Genomic DNA, 20,035 nt, shown 5'->3' on the forward strand with positions numbered 1-20,035 from the left:
CCACAAAGCAGCAGGGTGCTAAGCACCCAGAGGAAACTACATGCAGGCAGAGCAATAACACCCCTCCCCCCTTCCTGGGGGGCCAGACAGTCAGCTACTGTCGGCCTGGGGGCTTTGTCACAGCCCACAACAGACACACTTCAAAGACCCAGGGCTAGAAAAGCTCCACAGCTCCACAGAAACACAATCTGTTTGTTGACCCTGAACGGGGACTCAAACAGGCGGGAGGTTCACTGTTAACTTAGTGTCCTCCATTTTTCCTCCTTTTCCTCTGGGAAGTTTACCCTTAACTGGGCATCTCCCCGTGGTTTTCCCTAACTTTGGCACCCCTCTCTTTCCTCTCTAAGTTAACTGTACACGCAGCGTCTTTTCCGTCCTTTACTTGAACATAGTACTGTTCAAAACTACGTGCAGTGTTCAGGAGCGAGAGCGAGAGCAGAAGCCCGGGAGCCTTCCAGCGTTGTCGCGCGGCACAAACAAAACAGGAGAAATCAACAGAGCAGCCCGGTGCAGGAGGCATGCCACTTCACCCTTTCAAGTAAGTGAGCCTCAGCCCCGGGCGGCGCGGCAACAGGCTGCAAGCCGATTGCTGCTCGTTTTAAACAAACATTAATGCTGGAAGCAAGCCAACATGGAGCAAAGTGCCCGACAGGGTGCGCATGTATACAAATGTAATTTTTATGAGACAAAATTAGAGCACGCACCTTAACAAAAGTTAGTAGGCTGATCTCTCCGCTGAACAGGCAATACGGCTTTGGAAGCCAGCCGACACGGAGAAGCGGGACAGACAGCGTGCGCATGGGTTTAAAAGATACATTGTAAAAAAGAAAATATTTTGTAAACGGATGATTCCAAATGCAAGGGACATTGTTTTTTGCAAACCAAAGTTAAACTAGTCTGCACAAAGCATAGACGGCATTCGTGCATAAATCAAGTACCGGGACACGTGTTCCACTCAATGGGGGAGAAACAACAGTCATTTCAATCACCATAAACTGAACAGCAACATGTTCGCCTTGGAAGCAAGACGACACAAAACAACACATTTGAAACCTGGGGGTCGCTTAAAGTAAATCTGGGTTTTTTTAAAGCACGTTCCAAAGAACGGAACAAATCTTACCAGTAAAATGGGGTGACCATGCCTATTACAACAAACACAAGTCCTCCCTATATATGTTTGTTGCAACATGCTGTTTTTTCAACTAAAATTGGGCACAATTACATAGAAAGAAGCCACCAGTTGTTTTGTTTTTGACAACACAAGATAAAAGGCTGATTCTTCCACAAACAGGCAGGTGGCTCCCAAACGAAAAGCGCAGGGAACCACAAACACACCACCAAATCCCAAATCACCCCACCTGCTTGCAGCAATCGAGGCAGCAGAACACTAAGGTTGGGGCTGGGTCAGGGAAAACCTATACGGCCTACCAAAAGAAGGGATGCCCATGCCACCTGGTGTGGGGGACACCTCACCACCCACAAAAAAGAGGAAGTCAAGCGAAGGATCCGGCAAAGGTAACAAAAGTAATATTTTGTCAAAACTGTGTGAGAAAATGAGGGACATACAGCAAATGATGCTAAAATTTAGAAACAAGCAACAGCCCACCACAAGCACACATGACTCAAGAAACCACAACACTCCTCAGGAACCCTCAGTTATCATAATCCCTCCTCCCACTCCCTGCCCACACCTACAATAGCAACGGTGGACCAGGCAGCAACAACAACATCTCTGTCACTCACCAGCACAGCTGACCCGGCAATAGCAGCCATAAGCCCAAGCAGGCTTACAATAACAACAGCCACATCCAATCAAGATGGTGCGTTAAAGGCATGGGCAACCCCCAACGCCAGCACACCTGGGCAAGCAGATACAATCAAAAGTGGTGAAGCAGAGATGGTAATGATTAGCAATGCTCAACTAGACCAAAAGTTTAAATCATTCCAAACAGAAATTTTGAATAGATACAAAAGATGTCTAGCATGGAACATAGACACCACAATTAAAGAAGCCATATGGGCAAAAGAATGTATTGAAATCTGTTCACTAATAGAAGCCCAACAAAAGGGGAAATATGCTTTCAGGGATCCCAAGAAAATAGAAGAAAAGGCGATAGCTAGGAACGCCCAAGTAGAACAGAACTGGGACAACTGGTTAAAATCCTTTTCCATTTTAGCAACCATATATTTGGAAAAGGTCCGCGGGATGGGGCCAACTATGGGCTCACATGGATAAAGTTAGAGAGGTAAAAATCACCCAAAAAGGCAGAATCTGGTTGGCCTACGACATCAGAATTATACGGAGTATATCAGAGAGGCCTGCCATAGAATGGGATGAGGTGCAAAATGACTTATACATATTAAACGCTGAGCTTCCATCTGAGGAAGAAGTCACCCAACCAACAACCAAACCCAACAAAAATTCTCAGGGTGCCAGAGGCACAGACAATGAGAAAAACAAAAAAGGGGAGCAGCCCTTTCGGAAAAACAAGCCCTGGGCGGCTAAGTCTAATACCCACGGGCAGAACAAAAATCAACACGGTGCCAAAGCCAATATTCCATGCAGGAGTTTTGCAAAAAACTCATGCACATGGGGTTAAGAGTGTTGGTACAAACACAGCTGTACAAACTACAGTGGCGACCACCCGGTCAGCAATTGCACCAGACTCCCGGACAAAATACGAAAGATTAACAAACACCCAGACCAGCCAAAAGAACAGTTTTAGCGCCAGGCAGAACACCCATCAACCCCAGCAATTTCAACAAAGCACTACGGGACTACCCAGACAGTGAAACCAGCACAGCAATCCTACAAGGTTTCAAAACAGGTTTTATCATACCATTGAAGGGAACAGGGTCCTCCAACATCCCAAAAAACCTAAAATCTGCCAGGGACAACCCAGAGGTGGTGAAATGCAAATTAGAGAAAGAGCTAAACTTGGGCTGAATAGCAGGCCCATGGGACGCCATGCCATCCCCTGACTACCTAGTATCGCCGCTAGGCCTGGTTCCCAAAAAGGAACCAGGAAAAATTAGGCTAATTCACCACCTGTTCTATCCAAAAGGCCAATCGCTGAATGACGGCATTCCACGCAATGAATCAGCGGTTTCATATACTCAATTCCAAGAAGCAATAGACTTATACAGGAATGCGGCAAGAATGCACTAATGGCCAAGCTAGACTTCGAGTCTGCTCTTAGACTCTTGCCTGTTCACCCCGAATCCCAACAATGGCTAGGATTTACCTTTGAAAACAAATTTTATGTTGATAGATGCCTCCCCATGGGATGCACAGTGTCCTGTGCCCTATTCAAACAGTTCAGCTCTTTTTTCCAATGGGCCTTCCAGAGGCAACGCCCAGGGGCAAAAGTAGTACATTACCTAGACGACTTCATGGTCATGGGGTCTTCAGAGTCAGGAGAATGCAAATGGGCACTAGCAGAGCTAGAACAGATGGCCACACTATGGGGCATCCCCCTGGCCAGGGAAAAGACAACCAAACCATCCACCAACATAATCTTCCTGGGTATTGAGATAGACTCACCAAATGGCAGTTGCAGAATCCCCAGCGCTAACATAGTTGAACTACTAGAAAAAATACAAACTTTAAGTATAAAAAAAACAAGGGTACAGTAAAAGAATTGCAATCACTGGCAGGCAGCCTCCATTTCGCAGCCAGAATCATCCCACAAGGGAAGGTTTTTTCTAGGAGTCTAGAGTTCAAAACCAAATCCTGCACCAAACCCCATCTACACATCCGGCTAGGCAAAAAAGTGAAAGAGGACCTAAAAGTCTGGGAGAACTTCCTTAAACATTTCAACGGGAGCATCCTTTGGCGCACAACAATGAATACATGGGCCAAAAGAGTCCTCTTCACAGATGCAGCCGGGAGCAGGGGTTTGGAGCCACCCTAGGCACAGAATGGGTGGCCGGGCATTGGCCAAAAACATGGCAATCAGCAGGATGGACAAAACACATCACACTTTTAGAAATATTTCCCATCTGGCTAACAATACGCATCTGGGGCAGGCAGCTAGCTAACACGGAACTCTTGGTTTGGTGTGACAACATGGCAGTGGTAGGCATCATAAACAGAAGAACCACCAAATGCCATCTAGTACTAAAAGTCCTAAGAGCCATTACCATGGTCACTCTACAAGAAAACATTATGGTGAAGGCCAAACCCATCACCGGAACGGATAATAACTTTGTGTCACGATTCCTGCCCCTCATGTCCCCAGCTCTCCAAGATTTCAGGCTGGAGCCAGGCCATGATCACCTACATGGCCTTCAAGGGCCTCTCCATCCCTCCAAAGACCCACTTGGAGTCAGACTTGGCGCTTGTGGCACCAGACTCACTCACTCCCGTAGGATAGCATTGGGGATTGGACTTGTAGTGGTTTGATGGGGACAAGATGGATGCCCCCACATATTTCGGTTCCCTGAACTGCATAAGCAGTCTAGTCTTTTGGGTGTGGTTCAGCCCAGAGACACCTGGGATACCCAGATACTATTCAAGCCACGCCCAGGCTGAGAAACATGCTTTGTGTTTTCTGCACCTGCAGCATGACACTCACCGTGTTCAGATCGGTCTCCAATAGGCCTGCATCTTTCTTCTGCGCTCAGCTCCTGCAAGAACAAGAACACTGTTAGGAACACCCTTACCTTGCGGCGCTTCTGCCCATCATTCATCGCTTCTTCTGTTCTGCAGGCATCTTCGGCGGTGTCATTCCCATCCCGGCAAGCCGTTTCCTAAGGAAGAGGGAAAAGAACAGAAAAAAAGTCATTAGTAAGCATTCAGCAAATCTTTGCTTATTTTTAAAGACTTTACGAGCTTCAGACGCTTACCTGAATCCCAGCCGCTCTGGGGGAACTCTGTCTCCGGAACTTCTCATCCATCTGCAAGAGGGAAAAGACACTCCAGGTTAGCGTGGAAACATCTAAAGGCGCCCCATACCGCGCTTTCTCACTGCATTTCTTCTTCATAAAAGGCATCCACGCTGAAAACGTCGCAGCATCTAAAAGACACAGAAAAAGAACTCTGTTCAATACAAATACGAAAGGGTCACATCGCGCATTGCGCTCTCACTCACCTTCAGCGCTACTCATCTCAGCAGCACGTTGCCATCCCCGGACGCTGGCGATCATCTAAGGAAGGAAAGGAACGAAGTTAGAGAACTGTTCAAAAGACTCATTATACTTACCTGTCTGACTCTTGCCAGTGAAGTAAACTAGGCAGCAACGAGCCCGCATCAATCAACGCACCCCTGTGCTGAAAGCAGGATGGAGAGCACACTTTCCAAGAAAAACAAGGTGAGCTGTGGATCAAAGGGAAGGGTTGGACCCCGGGAAGAAGGGGTTCAAGCACACAGAGACAATAGGGAGTTAAACTCTACCAATCCTGTGTTTCAGGCCCAGTCTCCAGTCGAGTAGACTCCAGGGAAGGGTTCGAGGTCGTAAGAGGTCAGAACAGGCTGAGTGACATCCCCGTGGATACCAGGTGAGCGTTAAAGAACACAAAGCCTCACATCAAAATCCACCTGGGCATCATGGAAATGTCAGAAACCGACCAGTTAGCCCACATGTTGGGGCAGCTATGTTCTGAAGTACATGCAGCCAGGCAGGAGACCAACACCATGAGGAGAGAGCTGATAGTAGCCAAAGAACGCACTGATGATTTAAGCCGGCAACTTCTCCAGTCACCAGCAGGGCATGCACCATCGCCGGGAAGCGTGCCCTCGATGCCAGCACCATCAGCCAATCCCGTTCAGATAACCCTTCCTGGGGCAGTTCCCTTGGCCCCGCCCGAACCATTTACGGTGGATCCCAAGAGGTTTGCAACGTTCATGAACCAGTGCCGCCTGCACTTCCTTTGTAGACGAGGGGCCTTTCCGAATGACCAATCTCGGGTCGCTTTTGTGCTATCCTACCTGAGTGGTAGCGCCGCGGACTGGTCTGTACCCTTTGTGGCCCAAGATGATCCTTTGCTGCATGACTTCAGGGGCTTTCAGCAGGAGATGGAAAAGCTGTTCGCCCGTCATACGCATGGGCAGGCACTAGACAACGAACTTCTGTCCCTACGCCAAGGGAATCAAGACCTATTAACATACATAGCCACGTTCAATAGACTCGTAGTTGAAGCAGAATGGCCAGTGGAGAAGAGAACCACGTTATTTCATCAGGGGTTGCGGGGGGAGGTCAAGGATGTTCTCGCACAAGTAGTGAACCCCCCGAAAGACTGCTCAGAATTCATTGACCTAGTTGTTCAACTGGATCATAGGTTGCAGGACCGAAGAGCAGATTGAACCAGACCAGACCCTCGCCCTATGTATGTGCATTCAAAGTGTCAAATAAGAAATTATATCGTGCCTCCTATCGCAATAAATATATGTATATTGGCCTAAGCCAAGCTGCTTATAAGTCGCTTGCAAAGAAATCTGTGTTGCAAGGTCCTGACCTTAAAATCAATGTAAACCGCCATTTTAGGTTAATCCACCATTTTAGGTTTGTTTTGTAAAGTCACCCTGTGAGTTAAAATGGTGGACGATGTAATTCCGAAATACAACATGGCTGTCTTGACCTCTGTATGTAGCTAATATGTAACTTGCCTGCAGGCCACTTGTTGAGGTTGTGAACTGAGACCTTGTCCTTTCGTTGACCTGTGTGTAAAGGATAACTCATGCAATGAAAGTAATACGCGAGCATATGTTAAGAACAAAGTATCCAAATACTGAATGTAGAACACTTGTTTAACTACATTGTATTAATGTTCGAGAAGGCCTGCATGGGAAATTCAAGAATACACAGTTGCCGTGTAGGCTTGTTGATATATGTATTAAAAGCAAACCAGTTATATGCGGATGTGCGAGACTTGGCATGAACCCTTGATCGGTGATGTATTAGCGGAATATTAACCCAAAGTAGGGCTGGACATCGTGCTCACAAAGAGTATAAAAGACCAATGCATTCTAATGTACAGCGTCTCTCACTGAACACACTGAACCACGCTGTAGTTTGTTGTGTTGCACTGAGGGCCGATAGCTATCTGATTTTGCTCTGTTCTTCGTAACTGGATTCCGTATAAAATAAAGTACTTTGTATGTTCCTTTGTAATCCGTGTTCGGTGTATTTCCTTTTGGGGTACTCAGCCTCGATATTTTGATAAAAGGAGACAGCAGCAGTTATGTCTGTACTGTGGAAGGTCAGGTCATTTCCTTAAAGAATGCCTTGTGAAGCCACTGAGGAGGACGGTAGGGGTCACGGACAAGGAAGATACCATCAAGGATTCGGACATATCCCCAGCCCGGCAAGTGTAGGGGTCCACTTGTCGAGCAAAGAAAGTGAACTACAGACCTCCCATTTTGCACTATCTGTGGTCTTGATCAATCACCAACAACCATCTCGGATGCACGCAGTAAGAGCGTACATTGACAGTGGAGCCGTTGGGAATTACATCGACCAGGATCTTGCGGCAAGATGGGGCTTCCGTTACGCCCTAAATCAACCACCGACACTGTTACCACTGTCGACGGCACAGAAGTAGCTTCTGGTCCAGTATCCCAATGCACTGCAGCTTTAGCCCTTCTGTGCCAGGATGGACACCAAGAATCTATCGTTTTAGACCTCATTATGGCAGCACAGCTCCGGTTGATTTTGGGAATGCCATGGTTGGTAGCTCACAATCCTCGAATTGATTGGTGAGAAAAATAATTGGCCTTTCCGGAGACTTGCGCCCACACATTTTATCGCCAAGAGAAACAACCAATAGACACCAGAACCTCCACGCTTGCCACTGTGGCAATCGGCACCCTACCAAGTGAATACCAGGACTTTCAAGAACAGGCTAATACCCTGCCACCGCATAGACCATACGATTGCCAAATCAACCTGATACCCGGCGCGCAAATCCCTTGTGGGCGAATTTACGCACTCACGGAACCAGAAAACCAGCACCTGAAGGCCTATCTTGACCAATACCTGGCCAACGGGTTCATCCGTCCCTCGAAGTCTCCAGCAGCCAGTCCTCTATTCTTTGTACCGAAAAAGGAGGGGACTTGAGAACGTGCATCGACTATCGCGCACTGAACCAGATTACCGTAAAAAACCGCTACCCCCTGCCACCGATCCCTGAATTGCTTGATCAAGTTAAAGATGCCCAAATCTACACAAAACTAGGCCTGAGGGGGGCATATCACCTTGTTCACGTAAAACAGGGGGACGAATGGAAAACCGCTTTTCGCACCAAATACTGCTTGTACGAATATCAAGTAATGCCCTTTGGCATTTGCAACGTGCCTGCAGCATTTCAATACTTCATGAACGATGTCCTACGGGAATTGATTGATGTCTGTGCTCTATTGTACATCGGCGATATTCTAGTATATTCCGCATCAAAGCAGGACCACGTCAAACACGTCCGATCCATATTGGAGAAACTCCGTCAACACCAGCTCTACACAAGCTCGAAAAGTGCTCATTCCACGTCTCCGAGGTGGAATTCCTGGGCTTTATTCTCAGCCCGAATGGAATCTGAATGGATGTACACAAGGTAGATACAATCCTGAACTGACCATCCCCAAATTCATTCAAGGGAATTCAAAGTATGCTGGGTTTTGCAAACTTCTACTGCCGGTTCATCCCAAGATTTTCCCAAATCGTGCATTCCATCATGTCATTGCTAAGGAAAAGCAACAAAAAGTTCCAGTGGACAACAGAAGCCGAGGAAGCTTTCCAGGAACTCAAAGCAAGATTCATGTCTGCCCCAATCTTACGCCACCCTCGCCCTAATCTCCCATACCTGGTGGAAACAGACACCTCAAGCATGGCTATGGGAGCTGTCCTCTCACAAAAGGACCCCGAAACGAGCCAGTTACACCCTGTTTCCTTCTGGTCGCGTAAATTCGCACCCCCTGAACTCAATTACGCTATCACAGTCAAAATACTCCTGGCCATTAAGTCAGCCTTTAAGGCATGGCGGCACTACCTCTTGGGTGCCAGACACACAATCACCGTAATAACTGACCACCGGAACCTCCAGTACCTAAAAACGGCAAAGGTCCAATCCTCACGACAACTACGCTGGGCTTTTTTTTGCTGAATATGACTACGTGATTACATTTCGACCAGGGGTGAAAAACGGGAAGTCCGATGCCCTTTCCCGTATGGGGGTGGAAGAGCAAGGGTATCAGACACCTGACCCAATAGCAATCATCCCGAGTGACAAGCTCCTAGGAATCACAGCATCCATAACTCAGAAAGAATTACATGAAGAAATCTAAAACCTGATGAGTCCGGAGCAATTACAAGCGTGGAGTGCACAAGGAGAACATTACATGATAAAAGATCAGTTGCCCTACTTCAGGAATCGTTTATTCTTACCAAACCAAGAACTACGAGAACAAGTCATGTCCGGTTATCATGATTCCTTGATCGAGGGCCACCCCAGAATCGCTAAAACCCTAGCCAAGTTAAAACGAAATTATTGGTGGCCCACGTGGCGTAAAGACATTATCCAATTCATCCTATTTTGTGGAGTGTTTGCTCAAAACAAGTCATCCAAGCAGAAACCGGCTGGGCTATTACAACCATTGGAAATCCCACCAGCACCCTGGCACACGTTGTCCCTCGATTTTGTTACTGACTTACCACCCAGTCAAGGGTTTAACACTATTCTTGTGGTCGTGGACCTATTTTCAAAAATGGCACTTTTAATTCCTCTTAAGGGGCTCCCAAATGCTTCCACTCTGGCAAAGGTATTTCTTGAAGGCATCGTATGGCTCCATGGGTTTCCTTCAGTTTTAGTCTCAGACCGAGGTACTCAATTTGTATCTAACTTATGGAGAAAATGCTGCTCTTTGGCCCAGATTGACATCCGGCTATCCACCAGTCACCATCCCCAAACGGATGGTCTAACTGAGAGGACAAACTCAACGCTCGAGCAGTATCTGCGTTGCATGTTACATCAAGCTGACGGAAGCTGGTTTGACCTATTATGGATAGCTGAATATGCTTATAATAATTCCCTACACACCAGGACTGGGCAGACACCCTTTTATACCATGTATGGCAGGCACCCACGTACTTCTGAGTTGGACGTTCCTACAACCCTGGAAATGCCAGCAGTCAAAACCTTGCACACAACCATTTCTCAAACCTTTAAAAGGGCAGCTGAACACCTACTTCAAGCTAAGAATCGCCAAAAGAAGTTTGCTGATCAACACCAAGCAAAACCCCCAACTACCAAGTGGGAGACAAAGTCTGGCTGGCGTCTAAACACGTGTCCGTTAAAGGAACCCGAACTTTCCATCCAAGATACCTGGGTCCATTCACCGTCACCTCCGTGATAAATCCTGTGGCGGTCAGACTAGCTTTGCCGTCAAACATGCAGATTCATCCTGTGTTCCACGTGTCTCCTTAAACCTGTTCAACCTGGGACCCGGGTAACAATGCCACTGCAGCCAGTAGTTGTCGCTGGGGAGCAATAAATCGAAGTCAAGGACATCCTGGATTCAAAGTACGTCAGATCCAAATTATACTACTTAGTAGACTGGAAGGGGTATGGTCCACAAGACAGGACATGGGAGCCTTGTGAGTACATCCATGCACCTCGCTTGCTTTGACGATTTCATCAAAACCATCCAAACAAACCAGGACCAGACAGAAGAGCCACCTTGAGAGGGGCCTTGGGGGGGAGTGCTGTCATGATTCCTGCCCCTCATGTCCCCAGCCCTCCAAGATATCAGGCTGGAGCCAGGCCACGATCACCTACATGGCCCTCAAGGGCCTCTCCATCCCTCCAAAGACCCACTTGGAGTCAGACTTCGCGCTTGTGGCACCAGACTCACTCATTCCCATAGGATAACATTGGGGATTGGACTTGTAGTGCTTTGATGGGGACAAGATCAATGCCCCCACATATTTCGGTTCCCAGAACTGCATGTGCAGTCTAGTCTTTTTGGTGTGGTTCAGCCCAGAGACATCTGGGATACCCAGAGATTATTTAAGCCACGGCCAGGCTGAGAAACATGCTTTGTGTTTTCTGCACCTGCAGCGTGACACTCACCGTGTTCGGATCGGTCTCCAGTAGGCCTGCATCTTTCTTCTGTGCTCAGCTCCTGTAAGAACAAGAACACTGTTAGGAACAGCCTTACCTGGCGGCGCTTCTGCCCATCATTCATCGTTTCTTCTGTAATGTGGGCATCTTCGGCGGTGTCATTCCCATTCCGGCACGCCGCTTCCTAAGGAAAAGGGAAAAGGACAGAAAAAAGGCATTAGTAAGCATTCAGCAAATCTTCGCTTATTTTTAAAGACTGTACGAGCTTCAAACGCTTAATTGAATCCCAGCCGCTCTGGGGGAACTCTGTCTCCGGAACTTCTCAGCCATCTGCAAGAGGGAAAAGACACTCCGGGTTAGCGTGGAAACATCTAGAGGCGCTGCATACCGTTCTTACTCAACACATTTCTTCTTCATCCACGCTGAAAACGTTGCGGCACCTAAAAGACACAGAAAAAGAATACAAATACGAAAGGGTCACATCGCGCATCGCGCTCTCACTCACCTTCAGCGCTACTCATCTCAGCAGCACGTTGCCATCCCCGGACGCTGGCCATCATCTAAGGAAGGAAAGGAACGCAGTTAGAGAACTGTTCGAAAGACTCATTATACTTACCTGTTGGACTCTTGCCAGTGAAGTAACTAGGCAGCAACAAGCCCGCATCAATCAACGCCCCTGCGCTGAAAGCAGGACGGAGAGCACACTTTCCAAGAAAAACAAAGTGAGCTGTGGATCAAAGGGAAGAGTTGGACCCCAGGGAAGAAGGGGTTCAAGCACACAGAGACAATAGGGAGTTAAACTCTACCAATCCTGTGTTTCAGGCCCAGTCTCCAGTCGAGTAGACTCCAGGGAAGGGTTCAAGGTCGTAAGAGGTCAGAACAGGCTGAGTGACGTCCCTGTGGATACCAGGTGAGCAGATGCTTTATCTCGCTTTCAGTGGACAAGATTCCGGGAGCTAGCACCACACACCCAAGAAATGATGACGTTAATACCAGCGGACTGCTGGGAAATAATGGGAAATTAAAAGAAATTACATCAACGTCGCCGCCAGAGAGCCAAGGCCGGGATGTACAACATAAAACAGGCACCTCAAATACGGGTGCCAACAACACTCTGCCCACAGAGATCACGAACCCTGGTATGGGGTTCCTTACAGAAATGGCAGAGAAAGCACTGGCAAGCACTACCACTGCACAGTACAGTAAGTGCCTACAAAATGTGTTTAAAACAACAAGTTTAAACCACGTTGAATTAATAACAGTAAAAGAGATAGAAATGTTTTTTAAATGGGTGCATGATCAAGGGTACAAGAGGGATTGGGCTAAAAGACACCTAGTGGCAATATCCTACTACTCCAAACTCCGGGGGGACGCAGACCCTACCCAGAGTGCCCTTATCATGTATGTCATGAAGGGCTGGGGCAAAATAGAGGGACCCTAGGTAGACACCCACTGCCCACTTGATTTTGACAAATTAGTAAAAATAACAAGCCAACTCGAAAACATATGCCACCATGCATAGGAGGGCCTGTTATTTAAAACAGCATTTTTCTTGGCATATTTTGGGGCTTTCCGCATTTGAGAGCTTATCGCCTCCACCACCAAAGCCAACAATGGTGAGGCATCATGGAAACCAGGGTTAGACAGGACAGTGTCACCATAGACATACAACAGTCCAAAATGGGGGCCAAAAGAACCATAAGCATTTGCTGCATTGACGATGCAACAAACTGCCCAGTGTGCATCACCAACCTATACTATGCACCAGTGCTTTAAGTGGGGTAAGAAATTGAGGGGGGGCCCTCGTTTGGGGGCGTGGCATCCGCTGTGGGTGTGGCCTAAAAGTGCACAAATCATAGTAGGGTGCGCAAACAAATATATAAATGTCTTTGAGCATTTATATATTTGTGTGCGTACCTTACTATGGTTTGTGTATTTTTCAGGCCTTCTTTTATAAATATAGCAATGTTACATATTTCTATGTTTATAAAAGGTGGCTTGAAAGTGTACAAACCATAGTAAGTTAGCACACTTGTGTTCTTACCTTACTATGGTTTGTGTACTTTTCAAGCCACCTTTTATAAACATAGACATTTGTAACATATTTCTATGTTCATAAAAGATGGCTTGAAACGTACAAGCCATCTTTTATAAAGCGTTGAGGATGGACAAAACCCAAGGTGGCTTTGTCCGTCGACAAAGCTTAATAAAAGATGCCTTGAACTGTGTACGTTTCAAGCCGTCTGTTATAAACATAGAAATATTTCTATGTTTATAAAAGATGGCTTGAAACGTACACATTTCAAGGCATCTTTTATAAAGATTTGCCAAAGGAGACGGGCACCTCGGGCTCAGTGATCGCTGCTCTAAGCAGAGATCACAGAGCCCGAGGCGCCTTTCACCCTCTGCGAACCTGCGGGCTCCGTGATCTAATCTGCATATTAGATCATGGAGCCCGCAGGTTCACAGAAGGTCAGTGACCTGGCGAGGGCAAACAAAGGAACTGTAACTTCCCTGATGACCCCTCAGATGGGGGGTCATCAGGGAAGTTACAGTGACTGACAGAAGTGCCAGCCAGGCTCAGCGATGCTGGCACTTCTGTCCACTTGCCTAACGTTACACTGGCGGGCGCATCTCCGGTCGCGGCTGCGGCCGTGGCGGGATAATGCGTCCTGCCATGGCGTGGTGGGACGGGGGGGGGCCCCGGCAGGGCCCCGGCTCAGCCGCACTCCCTGGAGACTGGCGGGGCCCCGCCCCGGCAGGCCCCGGCCCACTTAAAGCACTGCTATGCACAGAAGCCCAACGTAGGGGGGAGGTTCCTAATTCACAAGGATGCCTCAGCACTAAGCTGCTATCAATTCAAAGGGGTTTTGTCAAAAGCCATCAGCAAAGCAGGATGGGACCCCAAGGAATTTGGTACCCACTCTTTCTGAATCGGGGCTGCAACCTCAGCATGACAAGGGGGACTCGGCCCTCAACAGGTAAAAAACATAGGGGGATGGAAGTCAGACTGTTACAAAAGATACATAAGACCAGAACAATATAGTTCACCCCCTCCTCTTTTTCTCCTGCCAAAATCTCCAGCCGGGTGGACCACCCCCCTCCAATCAGCATGGATAGTCAGCCACTCTTTCATTTTCAGGACAGGGTGCCGGGCAGAAGAAATCAAGGAGGGCCCTCCATTTACGAATATCATTACATCCTGGTAGGGTTACAGAGGCCTCCTTTGGGCAGACATACACAACAAGTTAGCTGACCTGGTTGCATACAGGGACCCGCCAGAATTTTTGATAATACACTTAGGTGGCAACAATCTGTTGTCCACAGGAAGAAGAAGCTTACTTGGAGAAATGTGTGCTTCACTAGCAGGCATCTCCCGCAATTGGAGAGGTACTGAAATCTATTTTTCAGCCATCCTGCCCAGAAGAAAATGGCAGGGGTCGCCTGTTACAAATCCATGGACATTTCCAGAAGGAAACTCAACAGAGGGATCGAAAAGTTCTGCACAGCCAGAGGCATAGGGTTCATAAAACACCCAGCCATTACACTAGGAAATCCCAACCTGTTTCTCAAAGATGGCACACACCTATCAGGAACAGGCATGGAACATTTCTTTCGAGAAATCTCCACCACCTTAGCCACCAGGGGCTACAGATAATCACTTTTGGGGGAACACGGACAGCCGATAACCTGCCTGTGTGTGGCGGCACAGGCCATAGGGGGCTACTCTGGACCCGGTGCCCAAAAGTATGATATCAGATGGATATGTGATTATTGTTAATGTTGTCATAACCATATTTGTGATAATAAAATCCTACGGCCTTTTATTGTCAACACTTGCAAACTGTGTGGTCCAACTCACTTATTCCAGGGAGGGTGGGTCGGGGATGGAACTTGCATGCATATGGGTCCAGCAGTTATGGGCAATGCTGTAGGGCCTCCCAAAGCGAGGCAGGGTAACTGCTGGTACCATCCAGCAGGCCCAGCTCCCTTAATCTAAACTGCCCCACTTGGGCAGGAGCAGCAGTCTCGCCCATCACAAAGCAAGGGAAGGGTGAGGTGAGAAATTCGCCTCACCCTTCCAGAAAGCAGCAGGGTGCTAAGCACCCAGAGGAAACTACAGGCAGGCAGGTGGAGCAATAACATCCCCCTCTTCCTGGGGGCCCAGACAGTCGGCTACTGCCGGCCTGGGGGCTGGGTCACGGCCCCCAACAGACACACTTCAAAGAGCCAGGGCGTGCCCTGGGTCTTATAAAAAGAGGTCCACAGCTCCACAGAAACACAATCTGTTTGTTGACTCTGAACGGGGACTCAAAGAGGCGGGAGGTTCACTGTTTTTTTTTAAAATATATTTTTATTTTCATATATAAACCAAACAACAAAACAACAGAACATAAATAAACACATTTAACAACAAAAGCACTGCAATACCCATCCCTCCCCCCTATGAGCCTGTATGGTGTCCGCCATCGGTATCCGCTGTGGACGGAGGGGCGTCATCGCTCTCAGATTCAATTGGAGCCGACCCCGTTCCAAACAGTTCGGCTATCATCAATTTCCATGCCGCGAGGGAGCACATTTCCTCCTCCTCCCCTGCAATACTGCTATCCCGCCACACCGCCGTCTCGGCCTCCGCCCATTTTTGGAGATCCCTCCACCAGACCTCCACTCGTGGCTTATGACACTCCTTCCATCCCATTGCAATCCTACGTTTAGCAAGCACATAAGCCAGATCTTTCAATTTCTCAACATGTCTGAGATTACGCGCTCTGGGATATCCCCCCAGTAAGCAGGCCCAGGCTGAATCCACTTTGAGCGTGATACCCTTCCCTGCCAGTTTCTGCGCCACTTCACCCCAGTAACCTGCAATTACTGGGCACGCCCAGAACATGTGTACCATGTCTGCATTCTCCTCGTCACACTTGGGGCACGCCTGGCGTCCAACGTCCTGAAATTTGGATATTCTCAAGGGGGTCATGTATGCCCTGTGCGTTATATAAAGCTGTATTTGCTTAAACCTGGCATTCCTCGATACTTTTTATGATACCCCAAGGCACGCTCCCACAACCCGTCTGCCATCGGGGCCCCCATCTCCGTTTCCCATTCCAGTCTCAAGTGCACTAAATCACTCCCAACCTTTGTCATCAACATCTCATACAACCTAGAGACCTCATGCCCGCCCTCCGATGTGTCGTATAGTATCTCCACCGTGGTGTCCGGTTCTTCGGCCAAGGTAGTTTCAGGCCACCTACTCCGGATCTCCTGCACTATCCTGTGATATGTCACATATTGACCCCTGTGCAATCCCGACCCTGCCTCTAGTACTTCGAACTCCATGATGGTCCCATCCTGCCAAATATCTCCCATGGTGACCAACCCCACTGACTCCCAGTATGTCCGGATGATTGCTCTGAGCTGCCCGTCTCCCTTCGCCAGTGCGACCAATGGTAACTGCGGCACACACGGCAAAGGGTTACCCATCATCCGGCAGGCCCGTCTCCACATGTTCCGTCCCAAAGCTAGCATTCCAGGCCGCTCCCTCATGCATGCATTTGTCACCCAGATCACCTCTCGCAGATAAAAAGGGGAACAATCCCTCCCAAACAGCCTGTGTTCAGCGGTCTCGTCGTCAGAGAGCCACCTGGACACATATTGCAGCTGCGCTGCCACATAATATGCCTCAAAGTTCGGCAGTTTAATTCCGCCCTTCTCGTAGAAGTTCTGCAGCTTCCACAGTGCGACTCTGTTACGCGTGCCGTGTCACAGGAATTCCCTGCAAACACTATGTAGCCTCACAAAAAACTTCTTAGGAATCATGTAAGGGATGTTGTTAAAATAATGCAAAAGCCTGGGTAGTACCACCATTTTAAGCATAGCTCCCCGGCCCATCATCGCTAATGGCAATCTTTCCCAGAACCTCATGCATTTCTCGATCTTCCCCACAGCAAGTTCAGTGTTGTGCTTGTGTTCTTCCTCAGTCGTGTGATACACGTCAATTCCCAAGTATCGGAAGGAGCTCGTCGCCCACGGGATCTGCAACACTGGCAACCTCTCCACCGGAGTCCCCACATAGCCTCCCAGCGGAAATAGAGTGGATTTCTGGGGGTTTACTGCTATACCGGACAACCAGGCATACCTCCCCATCACCTCTAAGACATACTGCAAATTTTCTTCTGGATATCTTAGGTATAGCAGCATATCATCTGCATAGAGGGATATAAGGTGACACTCTCCTCCTACATCGATGCCGACCGGGTCATATTGCTGCCGGAGGTAAATTGCCAAGGGTTCTAGGGCCAGGATGTACAACATTGGGGACCAGGGACACCCCTGCCTAGTGCCTCTGCCCAACTGCCATCTCTCTGACACCACTGCACCCGTGCGGACCCTGGCCAGTGGTGCACTGTATAGCATCTCGGCCCACCTAACGTAACCTGGTCCCATCCCGTACCATCTCAGAGCCGCCAGCAGCCAGGGCCACCGAACAGAGTCGAACGCTTTAACTGCGTCCAATGCCACTATCGCCATTTCGCCGTCATCACTACACCCCCATTCGACCACCCTGTGGAGGCGTCTGTGGTTGTGCGTAATGTTCCTGTTTGGGACATAGCCCGTCTGGTCAGGGTGGATCAACTTGCTGATCACTCTACGCATTCTAGTAGCCAGGACAGCTGTCATGATCTTGCTGTCCTTGTTCAGCATCGACAGGGGCCTGTAGGAGCCACCACCGTGTCCCGGTTTATTTGGCTTGGGGAGCGGTATTATAATCGCCTCCCTGAGTGACTCCGGCAGCCGTCCCACCTCGTACGCTTCATTGAGCATTTCCAGCATGGGCGGGAGCACTTCCTCCGCATATACTTTATAAAATTCACTGGGGAACCCATCCGCCCCTGGGGCCTTGCTAGTGGGTAACTGCCTCACAATCTCCTTCAACTCTTCCAGGGTGATCGGAGCATCCAGCTCCTCTCGCTCCTCGTCACTGACCCTGGGCAAGCCTACGTCTTCCAGCACTTCGTCTATCTCCCCCTGGCTGCCCCCCTCACAATCTTCGTATAAGACCTTATAATATTCCACAAATGCCCTGTTTACGCCTTCTTGGGTGTCCACCTCCTCACCCTTTTCATTGATTACCAATCTGATCGGGGATCGTGGGGTCTCGCTCTTGTACAGCCAAGCTAGGAGTCGGCCCGTTTTGTCTCCCCCCGCATGCAGTCTCTCAATATACTTTCTATAGTTCAGATTACAGAGCCTGTCCCAATGTTCCGCACACTTCTGTTGCAATTTGGAGACCGCCTCCGCATCTATCCCACCACCTTCCAGCTCCTCCTCCAGCTCAGTCTCAGCTCTATGCAGGTCCGCCAGGACTCCCCCCATCAATCCCTTAGACTTCGCAATGGCATTACGACCTTAAAGGCCTCCCATAAGGTGCCAGCCGACTTAACGCTACCTGTGTTCACCTCAAAATAAGCAGTTATCTCCTCCCTCATATCCTCTCTGAAGGCAGGGTCCTTGAGCGCCTCCGCCCTGAGGCGCCATGTTGGTATGCGCGCTCGTGGGGAATACAGCTGCCATCGCATGACCAGGGGCGAGTGGTCAGAGAGGACTCTCGCCCTGTAGTCTATATGGTCGCACTCCGCGACTATGTCCGGCGTGGCGAAAAAGTAATCAAGCCTCGTGTGCAGTAGATGCGGGGCTGAATAATGCGAGTATTGCCTCCTGCCTGGGTGTTTCGCTCTCCACACATCTACCAGGCCAAAATCCGCCAGCAGCGTCTGCAATACCTTGGCCGCCGGACTGGGCTTAGCCATCTTGTCATCCGACCTATCCTCCCTGGGATTCAACACACAATTAAAGTCGCCACCCCATATCACCGTGCCCCCCATCCCGACCCTGAGCTTAGTGCACAGCGTCCTAAAATATGTTGCCGTGTCCTGGTTAGGCGCATATGTGTTTACAATGCACACTACTTTGTTCTCTACCAGCCCCCTCACCATAACCAACCTCCCATCCGCCTCCACAACCTCCTCAATTAGCTTAAATGGGACATGTGGCGCCACCCACACCAGCACTCCTCTGGCATAGGCGGAGTACGTTGATCCTACCACTGTCCCCTTCCACTTCCTCCCTACCAGCTCCAGTTTCTCTCGCTTTAGATGTGTCTCCTGTAGCAGGGCTATGTCTATCTTCTGCCTCTTAAGATACAACATGACTTTATTTCGCTTCAGATAACTGTTAAGCCCTCTAACGTTCCACGTTAATATCCTGAGGTCTCCCATGGCCTATCAGTAGTTTCCTCCCCCCATCCGAGGCAATCCCTCTCCACTTTGCGGACACCCAATCCCGATTTCACTCCCAGGCTCATACAAAAGCTAAAACACCCCAAACCCCTAACCCAAACAACTGCCCAGCTCCATCCCTGGATCTCAGGCATCCCTGTGTTTGGTCCTCTCTGGGAAACCCAAATAGAGAACCCGACAGGGTGTCACCCCACTAACAGTGACTAAACTAAACACAAAAAAGGGGTGTAAAGAGCGGCCTCTGGAGGCTCCTCTCCCTCGCAACCATGTCCGTGCTCACGGACCATGTTTCATAACCACTGACGCGCACATGTTCTCCAACGAGTTCAATGACTATATTCAAGTCCCAATGTTCGTAACCCGACCGGGCCTACAGCGTTACTTATCTCGTCTTTTTTTCGCCAGCCGTCTGAACATCTGGCTCCTGAGGGCAGTTTTGCGCATCCAGCCACTCAATGGCATCCTCCGGAGTGCCAAAGAACAGCAGCTTGCTCTGAAAGAAAACCTTCAGTTTGGCCGGATAGAACAACATGTATTTAAACCCCGCTTCCCGCAATCTCCTCTTCACCGATCCAAAGTTCATACGACTGCGCTGTACCTGCAGGGTATAATCGGGATAGGCAGTTATGTTCGCCGCTCCTCGTTGTATTGTGCCTCCCTTGCGGAAGTGTTCAAGGATCCTTTC

The sequence above is a fragment of the Ambystoma mexicanum genome, chromosome 3q (genome assembly GCF_040938575.1).
Source record: "Ambystoma mexicanum isolate Mex_15411 chromosome 3q, UKY_AmexF1_1, whole genome shotgun sequence".
NCBI classification, from domain to species: Eukaryota; Metazoa; Chordata; class Amphibia; order Caudata; family Ambystomatidae; genus Ambystoma; species Ambystoma mexicanum.